This window comes from Erinaceus europaeus, chromosome 17 (genome assembly GCF_950295315.1).
Source record: "Erinaceus europaeus chromosome 17, mEriEur2.1, whole genome shotgun sequence".
NCBI classification, from domain to species: domain Eukaryota; kingdom Metazoa; phylum Chordata; class Mammalia; order Eulipotyphla; family Erinaceidae; genus Erinaceus; species Erinaceus europaeus.
In genome coordinates this window covers 71,961,731-71,975,009 of record NC_080178.1, presented here as the reverse complement: position 1 = coordinate 71,975,009, position 13,279 = coordinate 71,961,731, and the positions used below count along the sequence as shown (strand labels likewise).

General features: G+C 38.8%; 1 protein-coding gene and 1 long non-coding RNA gene across 2 annotated transcripts in view; one reads left to right on the top strand and one right to left on the bottom strand.

The window, feature by feature from the left end:
• PRMT3 (protein arginine methyltransferase 3) overlaps window positions 1-13,279 on the top strand; it is an 82,301-nt gene that overhangs the window by 55,785 nt on the left and 13,237 nt on the right. The gene's annotated exons all lie outside the window — the stretch shown is intronic.
• LOC132533900 (uncharacterized) overlaps window positions 1-13,279 on the bottom strand; it is a 187,820-nt gene that overhangs the window by 162,267 nt on the left and 12,274 nt on the right. The gene's annotated exons all lie outside the window — the stretch shown is intronic.

Genomic DNA, 13,279 nt, shown 5'->3' with positions numbered 1-13,279 from the left:
TGAGAAGGACAATTGCCTGTGACAGTCTGTTTTTGCCTTTGTTAGTCTATTAGACCTGTTTTAATAGGTCAGTAGACTACTTAAAGTGTATTCAGTTCAGAAGGCAGTATTAGGCAACCATGTTTGTATGACACACTCCTTTATACCAGCATCGTTATCTGTTATTGCCATAGAATTCACCAAGAATACTGAATCTGCAAAGACAAAAGTTATGTTCTATTTAGATTTAGTAAAACGTGTTCCATTGCTATAATAGTTCCTGTTTGTGTGTATGATGGTAAACTGACACTTTCGCTTTCTTAAAGAATCGACCTATTATAACAGGAAGAAAGAATGAGCCTTTGAAAAGTTCAGCAAGTCTGAAGTCATAATTGGTTCTATGAAGCATTCATTTGTTTCATAGGTAATTTATACCTCAGATTAACCAACTGCTTTGAGAACAATGGTATTTCTATCTTGAAGGCTAGTTACGCAGACAATGAATGAGATGTATTTAAAAGCACCTATGTGGCCTGCCATGTCAGATTATTATAATGTCTGTTTTTCTTTCTAAACTAACTATACTGAGTTACCATTTTTCAGGACACCCTTAATGTTAATATAAAATGTGAGTGTTAGGAAAGTAGAAGTTTACAGGGTGGGGGTGTTACACCTGGCTTAACACACCTGTTACCATGAGTAAGGACCTAGCTTTCAGCTTCAGGTCTCACCCACCTGCAGCAAATAAAGTTCACAGGCATGGAATTTGGGTGGTGGACACTGATAGTGCCATGACTATGTTTCAAGCATCTCCTCTTGATTTGAAGGCTAGGGAAATAGAATAAAAGGTTATGCACAAAACTCAGGCCTGAGGCTCTGAGCATTCGGTAAATGCTCTCAGTTTTAAAAACCACTGTTTTCTCTGCTCAAGTAGGAAGGGTTTGTCTCTTATGAAATTTAGTTAGCTTTTTTTTTAATTTTTTTATATTTATTTATATTCCCTTTGTTGACCTTGTTTTGAAATTTAGCTAGTTTTGACTTTGTATCTTAATTTTTTAAATAATTTTAATTTTAAAATTGGTTTGTCCAGCTTTTTCTTTTATTTGTATTAAAGTGAGACCCTTCTGCATCCTACATGAAGACAGCAGAACCTGAATAGACTGTTTAACTGCCTGATCTACAGTGAATCTGGACCCACATGGAGTGTTTTCAAGTTAAAATGTAATAGGAAACAATAGTAAATTAAAACTAAATTTCTGTTCTTAGTTTGGATCTTTCCCCTTTTTTAGATTTTTATTATTTACTTATTAATGAGAAAGATAGAAGGAAAGAGAGAAAGAACCAGACATCACTCTGGTACATGTGCTGCCAGGGATTGAACTCAGGACCTCATGCTTGATAGTCCAATGCTTTATTCACTGCGCCACCTCCCGGACCACAGTTTGGTTCTTTTTTTAAAGGCTGTACTTGATAAATGATAGAAAGATAGTGTATAAGGAAATCAAAACAAGTCTTTTGAGTTGGTCTTTTAAAACTAATGCAAATGATATTCAAAGGAAGTTCAAAGACATGGAGACTGTGCAGCATGTTAGAGAAAGGATTTGCATGCCTAGATGTCCCAAATTCAATCCCTGGCACCATCAAAAGCTAAAACTGAGCGGTGCTATAGAGTCTTTACTCTTAGCACTTTGTTTTAACTTTATTTTTCAAATCAGGCTTTAAATTTTTCCAATAGCTTAACAAGAACTTAAAAGAAGAGCCCCCATCTTTGTTGTTATGCTCCTTAAATGTCCTTTGATATCTTCTAAAAATTTTCCGGCAGCAGAAGCCTAATTCTATCCTCAGTCACGAGTATTAAGTCAGCTCTTAGTACTTTCTGAGTGTAAGTTGACCTGATTCTGACCTTGCAAAACTAATCAGCTAAAGAAACTAATTATTAAAACACATCTGTGCTGCTTAGAAGTGGTAAGATTTGTCTTGAACTTGTATTGTAGATTTTAGTGGGACATCTGGTATATATTTTAAAATAGACTCATTAAATGTTATGTTTTGGAGGGAGAGTATTTCTAATGATATGATTCCACCTCTGCTAGAAATCAGTTTTGGTTTTGTCCTTATGTGAATGGCCGTATGATATAGAGGGTGGTCCGTGAAATTATAGGTGAGAAATGTCACACTCAGACATTTGCTTCAAAACAGCTCAGCAAAAAGGACAGGAGAAAATGCTAGGAAAGTTATGTTGTTGGAATGATTGCATGTAAGTGATAGATACTTAGAATTTATATAACTATGTAAATATTTGAAATTTCTCATAGTAGGGTTCCCCTCGTTGCTGGTGCTTTGCACTAAATCAGCTCTGCTGCTCCCAGCAGAATGTTTTTTCCTCCTCAGTTTCAGGTAGAGGGTGGGGGGTAGGGGTGAGGGTAGGTTGAGTAGAGAGAGACCCCAGCACTCTGCCATTCATAGAGCCTCCACTGATGCCAGGCCTGGTGCTCCCATGAGCACGTGGATATTGAACCCGGATCCTCACTGGTGGCCAAGTATGAGCTACACTGGTAAGCCTCCCTTCAGCCCGTTGTTGCTGTTTCCCATTAAGGTAGAAATGAAAGCTCCCCTGTCTATTCTGTATGGTGCCAGAGACCAAACACAAGGCCTTAATGCTGAGTCACCTCTTGAGGTCTTAAGTTGATTTTATCTTCTTTGCCACTGGGGTTATCACCAGGTCTGGGTGCCAGCACCACAAACCCACCACTCTTAGCGGCTATTTCTTCCCCCTTCCTTCTTTGACATAGAGAAATAGAGAAATAGGTAGAGGAGAGACACCTGTAGCATATTTCCACTGCTTGTGAAGCTCGCCCTCTACAGGTGGGGCCAGAGCAACCCCAGTCCTCTGCTCTACTGGGTGTGTCATCACCCTGTGGCTCTGTAGGATTTTTTTTTTAAGAATCATTAATGAGAACATTGTATGAGATGCTAAAAAAGCAACATTCTGCAATAGGTTGTTTATCTACAACTACCAGTTGTATTACTAAAAACTAAACACATGACAGCTGTTTCACTCCTAATACTACACACAATGGAATAAGTAAGGAACACAACAGAAATATATTCTTGCATTCTCTAAAGATAGGTACTCTTGTCTACGGCACCATTCCTTATAATACAAGACAAGCCCTAATCAGTAGTATACTGGAGAAGTGAATGTGTTATATTTATGGAGAAATATATATCAGCTCAAGAGATGATCTTGACTATAAGATACAGGAAAGTCTGTTTAAATTTCCATAACAAGCTAAATTATTTATTGATGAACATCAGAATAGTAGTTAACCTTATAGGGGGATTTGTCCTCTCAAAGGGTATAAAATAAAGACTCTGCTCTTGGCAGTGGCTTAGTGGGTTTATTTGCTGTATGATTTGCTCCCTTGTTATGTATGTGTTGTCTGTTTTTTTTTGGGGGGGGGGTTATTGCTGGGTGCCTACACAATGAATCCACTGCTCTTGGAGGCCATTTTTTCCCTTTTGTTGCCCTTGTTGTTGATCGTTGTTGTCACTATTGCTGTGGTTGTTAGATAGGACAGAGAGAAATTGAAAGAGATGGGGAAGATGGGGAGAGAAAGACACCAGCAGACCTGCTTCACTGCTTGTGAAGGGACCCCTTGCAAGGTGGGGGGCCGGGGGCTCGAACCGAGATCCTTGTGCTGGTCCTTGAACTTTGCACCATATGCACTTAACCTACTGTGCTACTGCCCTGCCCCCATGTTGTCTGTTTTAGTTATTCTTCACTAGAACACTGGAAAAAAGACTAAGAAATATCTATTTTTATGCATGTACAATATTTCATTTGCCCAGTAAAAATTTTGAGTGGAAGGAGTCACACGTAAGATTATGTATTGGGCTGTCGGAAAAGTCGTGATGCATTTATATATAACAAAACATAGGGAAAGGGGCCAGGTGTTAGCACAGCAGGTTAAGTGCACATAGTACAGGGACTGGCATAAGTATCCCAGATCAAGCCCTTGGCTCCCCACCTGCGGGGAGACGCTTCACAAGCTGTGAAGCAGGTCTACACGTATCTTTCTTTCTCCCTCTCTATCTCCCCCTCCTCTCTCAATTTCTCTCTGTCCTATCCAATAAGAAAAGGGGAAAATGGGTGGCTGGGTGGTGGTACACCTGGTTGAGCGCACGCATTACAGTGCACAAGGACCTGGGTTCAAGCCCCCATCCCTACCTGCAAGGGGAAAGCTTCAGGAGTGGTGAAGCAGTGTTGCAGGTGTCTCTCTGTCTCTCTCCCTCTCTATCACTCCTTTCCCTCTCAATTTCTGGCTGTCTCTATCCAATAAATAAGGGTAATTTTTTTAAAAATGTTAAAAAAGAAATGGGGAAAATGGCCTCCAGGAGCAGTGGATTCTTAGTACAGGCACCAAGCCCCAGCAATAACCCTGGAGGCAAAGAAGAAAAAGGAAAAAAAAATAAATACATAGGAAAATAGTTCATGATTTTTCTGACAACTTAATAGTTATGAAGACTTGATCAAAGGGTATTAAAATTTCACAAAATGAGGAACCTTGAAGTTGAGCAAAACAACTTTCCCTTACAGTTACTTGTAGATTCCTGTGCTTTTGATCTCCTAAAAGCCAGACTAAATCACACCACTAAATCTCTGTTTCTCAAAACTTTCTGAATCTCATCTTAAAGCTTCTGATTGAGTTGTGTTATGAGAAGATTCTCACATCCAGCGATGAAATTCTTAAGCGATGTTAGTATGGTTCATTTAATTCTAGGTGGATACAGAGTCCGGGTTGAAATCAGTAGTACAGAGGGTCAGACTGCATTTAGGAGAGGAGTAATCACTCACAGAACTTGAATACTTATCTCAAGCACAGTAAGAGGCATAAAAATGGCTCATTTATCAAGTAATCAATAGTAGTAGACCCTTGATTACAGATGTCAGAGGAGTTTTCCCTCATCTTAGCTCAAAGGCTGCCGATTAGCATTATTAGGTTGTGAAAATAAATGAGTTTGACTTGGTATTTTCCTCTTTGATTCGAGCAGTTATCCCTGGAGTACTGGCCTGTAAGGTAGCAATCTCCCCAGCTCAGAATTCCTTTCACTTATGGTCGGCAGAAACCATCGTGAATATCAACATCCACATTTTCTAAAAATCTCATAGTACCTGATGCTTCCATCCATTTGATTGTACATGTTCACTGGGAGGGTCAGTTCTCATGGAGAGACGGGTCAAGAAGGAAAACAATAGACTTCTGTTATATATGCCAGGTGGCTCAGAACTCACTGTTTTATTAAAATTGACACAGTTCTTTTATCTAGAAAACTAAGTGAAGATAGGACGGGTCAAGTTGGTAGAACTTGACCAACTAGCCACAAAAATAAGCTACTTTATTATACTTTTGACTTTTAGATTCAGATTCAGTATGTTTGCTATGTTTCCTTTTTTTCCCCCCAAAATTTGCTATGTTTCTAGTTCTAAAATACAATATTTACTTAGCATTGATAGTATTTTCTACCATTTTAAAAACTAACAGTGGCCCATAGACTCCGTGATTGGACAGTAGTTCGGCAACGTCAGTGTTTACGTCAAACTGTAAGAAACTGATACTGTATGAAGAGGCAAGAAGTAGTTTCTATGGAAACAGTGAGGGAACAGCAAGGTGCTTTTTTTTTTTTTTTTTTTTTTTGTGTGCCCAGGATTGTTGCTGGGGCTCAGTGTCCACACCATGAATCCACTTCACCTAGAGGCTATTTTTCCCCCTTTTGTTGCCCTTGTTTTATCAGTTGTGCTCATTATTATTGTTGTTGATGTCATCATTGTTAGATAGGACAGAGAAAAATTGAGAAGAGGGGAAGACAGGGGGAAGGAAAGACCTACAGACCTGCTTCACCACTTGTGAAGTGACACCACCACTCCCCACTCCCGCGCAGGTGGGGAGCTGGGGGCTCGAACTGGCATCCTTACACTGGTCTTTGTGCTTTGCGCCATATGTGCCTAGCCCACTGTACTGCCGCCCAACATCCTCAAGATTCTTTTTATTCAAGTAGCATATATTGAATACTAATTCTGTGTCTTGGTTTAACATTGAATATAGCAAGTATTGTATTCTCTGCCTTCCAAAACTTGTTGAATAAGTAGGGGCCAGCAGTGAATCAAAAATTAATAGGCTGTTCTTTACCAAAATTTAAATCTGGAAGCATAAGGACCCTCTTTCCTGACACAGTCTTTTTCACACCTCAAGGGTTGATTGGTTGTTTCTACCTTGGGCACTTCTTCAAACAAGCCTTGCTAAGATAGTAGGAGTGCTTCACTGCTGATGTTGGCATGTTTTCTAAAGTAATCATATGTAGATTAAAAATGGAAATTCAAAGAGATGAACAGGGCACTGAGTGGTGGCTTACCCATAGAGCACATAATGTTACCATGTTCAAGGATCCTGGCTCAAGCCCCCAGTCTCCTGCAGAAATGAAGCTGCATGTGTGTCTCTTTTGGTCCTTCCCTCTCGGAGAAGGACCATTAAAAGAAGTTTTTTCCCCTAAAAGTTTATAAGAACTGAGCATTTTACAGCACTCCATTGATCAGTGGATTCTGGATAAAGTAGATTTTGTGTGTGTGTGTGTGTGTGTGTGTGTGTGTGTGTGTGTCTGTGTCTGTGTGTGTCTGTGTGTGTCTGTGTGTGCACACACAGACACACACATAGACAATAGAATATTTAGCCATGAGAAAGGAGGGTACACTGCTATTTCAACAGTATGAATATATGAATAGACCTTGAGGCCAAAAATGTCAAGTGAAATAAATCACAAGAGAAGAACAAAACTCTGTGACATAACTCTGTGTGAAATCTGAAACAGTCAGACTCATAGAAACAGTGGTGCTTACCAGGCCTGGGCATTCATGGAGATACTGGTCAGACAGCACACTAAGAGATTAAATGATGAATGGTCTCACCAGGAGAAAGATAGGTGGCTGTGTGGTGTGATAGAGGTACTAGCTTGATAGCACACTAAGACATTAAATGATAAATGGTCTCACCACAAGATAGGTGGCTGTGTGGTGGGATGGAGGCTCTAGCTAGTTTGTTGATAATCATTTTACAGTATGTATGTGCATTAGATTAACACATTGAATATCTTAAAACTCAAATGGTGCCGATTATTGTTAAATAAGGCTGGGGAAAAGTTAAAGCAGGATAGTAATTACCCTGACAGGCTGGAAATGTAGAATTCACTAGGTGCACAAAAGGGGTTATGGAAGTTTTGGAAGGTTCTGTTCCTTGAACTGGATTATGTCTGAAAATTTGTCATGAAATACAAATCCTCCTTTGCCCTTTGGCATGTGCATTATACTTCAGAAGTGTTTTTGTTTTTTTTAAGTGAAATACATGTAAAGCTCAACATACATGGAAAATATTTTAGTTTTTTGCAGCTATAATAAATAAACTGTTAAAGCAGTTTGGAATTTGAGAAATCAGTTTATGAAAGTCAGTTAAAGTGCTTATGTTTTAGGTTCTGAAAAGATCTCTTTTTGTCTCATCAACTAGTCAAATCTTGAAATTGCAAAGTAAATATAAAACTAATTTCACTTACGATCTGGTGATATTTTGATGGATCAAAAAGTCACTTATTTTTTTTTCCAGTAAAAACACCTTTCAAATATTTTCAGGTCTATTGTCTTGTTCCCATATTGCTTGATCTGTCTCTAAACACCATTCAGTCTGGTAATACCCCTGAGAAGTACATGGCACTTAATGTGTATTGTTCCCTAGAGGAATTACAAAAGAAAGATGCAAATTACCTCTTGGGGTGAAGTAAAGCATTAACTGAAGGAGAAAGGGTTTATAATTTAATGTATAGTCAATATTGGGAGAGACTATAGACCATGATCTTTGTATTCGTGGATTGTGTCTTAATGTAAACACCAGTTACCACGCAGGTCCTTGTGCAGCAGCTAGTTTGGCTTATGCGTGTGTGTTCATCTGATTGGCTTATATACAGTAACTTAAGTCATGATGATTATTTTTATGTGTTACCTACTCTTTACTTGCTTCAGACTCATCAGATAGCTTCTGAATTCCATATTAAGATTTTGAAAGAAATACTCCAGCAGAAAATGAATTGTATTTTTGTTACACTGATTCTGCTGCATGGATTACAAGCAGTCTATCTCCATGCTTGGATAAACTCCATCAAAAGCACATTCTCCTCCTCCTCCTGTGGCCAGCTGCCTAATTGTATCTGCTGTAACCACACGCTGTTGGAACATGATACCAATGAAGAACAGAAATGATAAATTACTCCCTGCAGGTGATAGTGATAATGATAATTTTTAATTTCCTTCTTTTTCATAAGGTCCAGTCATCCTGTTTCATTGACTGCCATCCTATTACACTCATAATAAGTCCTCTCTTTAAAGAAATACTACCTCAAATGCATGAGAAAGTAATTTATTTTTATTGCAATTCATTGTTTTCCAAATGACCATGTGTAGAATGGACCACATCTACCTTACATATGGGATAAACAAACAAAATATGACTTCAAAGCGATTTCTAAATGGTCCAGTTGAGAAATGTTATTTTCTCTGTTCTGAGACTTACCAGAAAGAGGTGATCAGTTCATCCTGAGGCTATGTTCTGGTGTGTAGTAATGTTGATCTGCACAATAACATCGAGAGTCTGTTTCCCTCTGAGCTTTAAATGAGTTCTGGAGGATTCTCACTGAATTGCAGACATGCTCAAACTATTACTGAAAATATTTGCATTATTTCCCTTTTTAAAATGTCTCCTATCATCCTTGTTACTGTTGTTTTTAAACAACCTCTCATTCTCCCTACTGATAGTATGAAGAGCTTTATAACTAAATATTTTCTGACTATTCATGGCCTTCCATTACAGATTGACTGCTATAAATACTGGATTTCAATATTTTTCCTTAGCATTTCCCCTCCAAGGTGCATGTATGAAGTAAAAGATTTATTTTGATGTTAGTCCTAACCTATCTGATCTTTTTAATCTAGGTGTCAAGTTGTGCTCCAGTTTTATTAGCATTGCCTCTTAGTCTTCCAAGGAGATAGTGTAAATTAATGGAAATTAGCATCTGAAAGACCTAGAGATGAGCCTGCTGTAGTGATGGTAACAAGGTAGTAGAACAGTTTCCCCAAATCAACTGTCATATTTGATTATATATATTTTCAGAAATTAAAACAAAGACTAGTCGTAATTTGTCTAGTTTTAGATAACTATTCTGAGATTATTTTTCTCTTCTAACTTCTATTTTAATTATTCAGAATTATTTGCATAGCAGAAGTGGGGTGTTCACTTTAGTGACATTATGGAAGTTTAAAAAAAAAAATTCTGTGACATTCCAAACCTCACTTTTAAAGTAGATGGCATTTAAAAACCAGAAACTCCTGTTGGTTTTTTCTTTTGGTTTTGTTGTCAAAACAAGTTTCTTCCGCTTTCTCATTTGAGATGAGGTTGTCTCACAAGTAGATCATCTATAGCTAAGTCCTTTTCTTTTCTTTTCTTTCCTTTTCTTTTCTTTTCTTTTCTTTTCTTTTCATTTCCTAGATATCAGCTCAGGCTAACAGTGTGGTGCCAGGTATGGAGCCTAGAGCCTCACAGCAGCCCTTCTCCCTGCTGCCTGTCCCCCAGCTCCCCAGCTCTACACTCCCAGGCTTAGCGCTGGGGATCAGCAGATCTACCACCACTCCTGGTTGCTTGCTGTTTTTTAGACCGAGACAGAAATTGAGATAGAAGGGGAAGACGAAGACGGGGAGAAAGAGAGGCCTGCAGCACTTCTTCATGGCTGTGAGGCCTCCCCTTGGGAGTGGAGACTGGGTCCCTGCTTAGAGTAATGGTGCACTCTGCCAGCTGTACTGCCAGCCGGCCTCTGCACATAGTTTTTATCCCAGATAAATCTCTTCTTAATTTCTTATGCTTCTGTTTGATTTTAATATTGTCCTCAACCAACTACCATTAAAAAGGAAAATTGGGGGCCGGGCGGTAGCGCAGCTGGTTAGCGCACATGGCACAAAGCGCAAGGACCAGCATAAGGGTCCTGGTTCAAGCCCCCGGCTCCCTACCTGCAGGGGGGTCACTTCACAAGTGGTGAAGCAGATCTGCAGGTATCTGTCTTTCTCTCCCCCTCTCTGTCTTCCCCTCCTCTCTCCATTTCTCTCTGTCCTATCCAACAACAACAACAGCTATGACAAGGGCAACAAAATGGGAAAAATGGCCTCCGGGAGCAGAGGAAATGTGGTGCAGGCACCGAGCCCCAGCAGTAACCTTGGAGGCAAGGAGAAGGAGAAGGAGAAGGAGAAGGAGAAGGAGAAGGAGAAGGATTATGACAAGTCAAAGATATTGTCTTACATTTCAGAGGAAACTAAATTACATAGTTTACACATGTACTAATATATCTTTGTCATGGATCAAGGTAAACATGACTAAACAAATTTTTATTTTCCGATTTCATTTCTTTTTAAAGTTTATCTCGAGGCTTGCAAATCATTTATGAATTGGTCATTTTTTGATATCCTATATTTCTTGCATTGTATTATTTGGTGGGATGGGGGAAAGCCAGCTTCGTCTTTCTTTTTTTGTAATCTCTTTAATATAGTTAATTTATTTTTTACCAAAGCATTACCCATTTCTGACTTACAGTGGTGCCAAGGATTGAACCTGGGTCCTTAGAGCCTTAGGCATGAAGGTCTTTTCCATAAGCACAGTGCTCTCTCCCAGCCTTTATCTTTGATTTTTAACTCAATTTCACACACAGTTGGATTTAGGAGTTGGAAGGCTCACATCTTTTTTTTTGCTGTTAGATAGCAGTGTCTCTTCATGAATTCCTACATTGATTTTTGTAGTTGTAATTAAACAATCGCTCTGCAGCATGAATATTGTCAGGCTTGGTTTTGTTTTTAACTAGAGGCAAATAGATGTCTTTCTTTGTGTGTTTTATACATTTCAGTCTCATAACTCTTTTTAAACAAATACTTCTGCAGAAGAGTATTAATTCAGTAGATTATTGTTTTAGGTTTTTTTGGAGAGAGATTATAGGGTGTACGTAAAAATGTATGTGTGCTCTTAAGAACATTTCTCAGTGAAAACTGCTTAATAAAATCCTTAAGTCTTTTTCTAATAAATTCATAGTTTTCTCCTCTACTTTATGTATTCAGTTTGCTTTTGCTATTTTCTCTCTCTCCCTCTCTCCCTCTCTGCCTCTCTCCCTTTCTTCCTCTCAACCAGAGCTCTGCTCAGCTCTGTCTTATAATGGTGCAGGGGATTAAACCAGGGACTTCAGAGCCTGAGGCATGAGATTCTCTTTGAAGAACCATTATGCTATGTACACCTGCCCTGCTTTTACTATTTTCTTTAATGAAAAAATGTTATTTTACTACAAAAAAAATGAGAATAGGTGGAAAAGATAGTGTTGTCCATATATATATAGCAAACCTACAGCCAACATCATACTCAGTGGTGGAAAACTGGAAGCATTTTCCCTCAGATCAGGTACTAGACATGGGTGCCCACTATCACCATTCCAACATAGTGTTGGAAGTTCTTGCCATAACAGTCAGGCAGAAGCAAGGAATTAAAAGGATACAGATTGGAAGAAGTCAAACTCCCTATTTGCAGATGATATGATAGTACACATAGAGAAACCTAAAGAATCCAGCAGGAAGCTTTTGGAAGCCATTATCAGGCAATACAGTAAGGTGTCAGGCTACAAAATTAACATACAAAAATCAGTGGCATTCCTTTATGTAAACACTAAGTTGGAAGAAGCAGAAATCCAGAAATGAATTCCTTTTACTATAGCAACAAAAACAATAAAATATCTAGGAATAAACCTAATGAAAATAGTGAAAGACTTGTATACTGGAAATTATGAGTCACTATTCAAGGAAATAGAAAAAGACACAAAGAAGTGGAAAGATATTCCATGTTCATGGGTTGGAAGAATTAACATCATCAAAATGAATATACTACCTAGCACCATATACAAATGAAATGCAATTCCCATCAAGATCCCAACCATATTTTTTAGGAGACTAGAACAAAAGCTACAAATGTTTATCTGGAACCAGAAAAGACCTAGGATTGCCAAAATAATCTTGAGAAGAAAGAACAGAACTGGAGGCATCACACTCACAGATCTCAAACTGTATTATAGGGCCATTGTAATCAGAACTGCTTGGTACTGGAACATGAATATACACACTGACCAGTGGAATAGAATTGAGAGCCCAGAAGTAATCCCCCACACCTATGGACATCTAATCTTTGACAAAGGTGCCCCGAATATTAAATGGGGAAAGCAGAGTCTCTTCAACAAATGGTGTTGGGAAAAAAATGGGTTGAAACATGTAGAAGAATGAAACTGAACCACTGTATTTCACCAAACACAAAAGTAAATTCCAAGTGGATCAAGGACTTGGATGTTAGACCAGACACTATCAGATACTTTGAGGAAAATATTGTCAACTCTTTTCTGTCTAAATTTTATTTATTTATTCATTCCCTTTTGTTGCCCTTATTGTTTTCTTGTTATAATTATTGTTGTTATTGATGTCATCATTGTTGGATAGGACAGAGAAATGGGGGGAGACACCTTCAGACCTGCTTCACCGCTTGTGAAGCAACTCCTCTGTGGTGGGGAGCCGGGGGCTCGAACCTGTATCCTTAAACAGGTCTTTGCACTTTGCACCCCTTGCACTTAACCACTGTGCTACCACCCGACTCTCTCTGTCTAAATTTTAAAGACATCTTCAATGAAATGAATCCAGTTACAAAAAAAGACTAAGGCAAGAATAAACCAATGGGACTACATGCAATTTAAAAGCTTCTGCACAGCAAAAGAAACCACTACCCAAACAAACAGAGACCCCTCACAGAATGGGAGAAGATCTTTATATGCCATACATCAGACAAAAGGCTAGTAACCAAAATATAAAGAGCTTGCCAAACTCAACAACAGGAAAACAAATGACCCCATCTAGAAATGGGGAGAGGACATGGATAGAATATTCACCACAGAAGAGGTCCTAATGGCCAGGAAACATGAAAAAATGCTCCTAGTCTTTGATAGTCAGAGAAATGCAAATAAAGACAACAATGAGATACCATTTCACTCCTGTGAGCATGTCACGTGTCAGAAAAGGTAACAGCAGCAAATCTGAAGAGGTCGTGGGGACAAAGGAACCTCCTGCACTGCTGGTGGGAATGTCAATTGCTCCAACTCCTTTGGAGAATAATCTGGAGAACTCTCAGAAGGCTAGAAATGG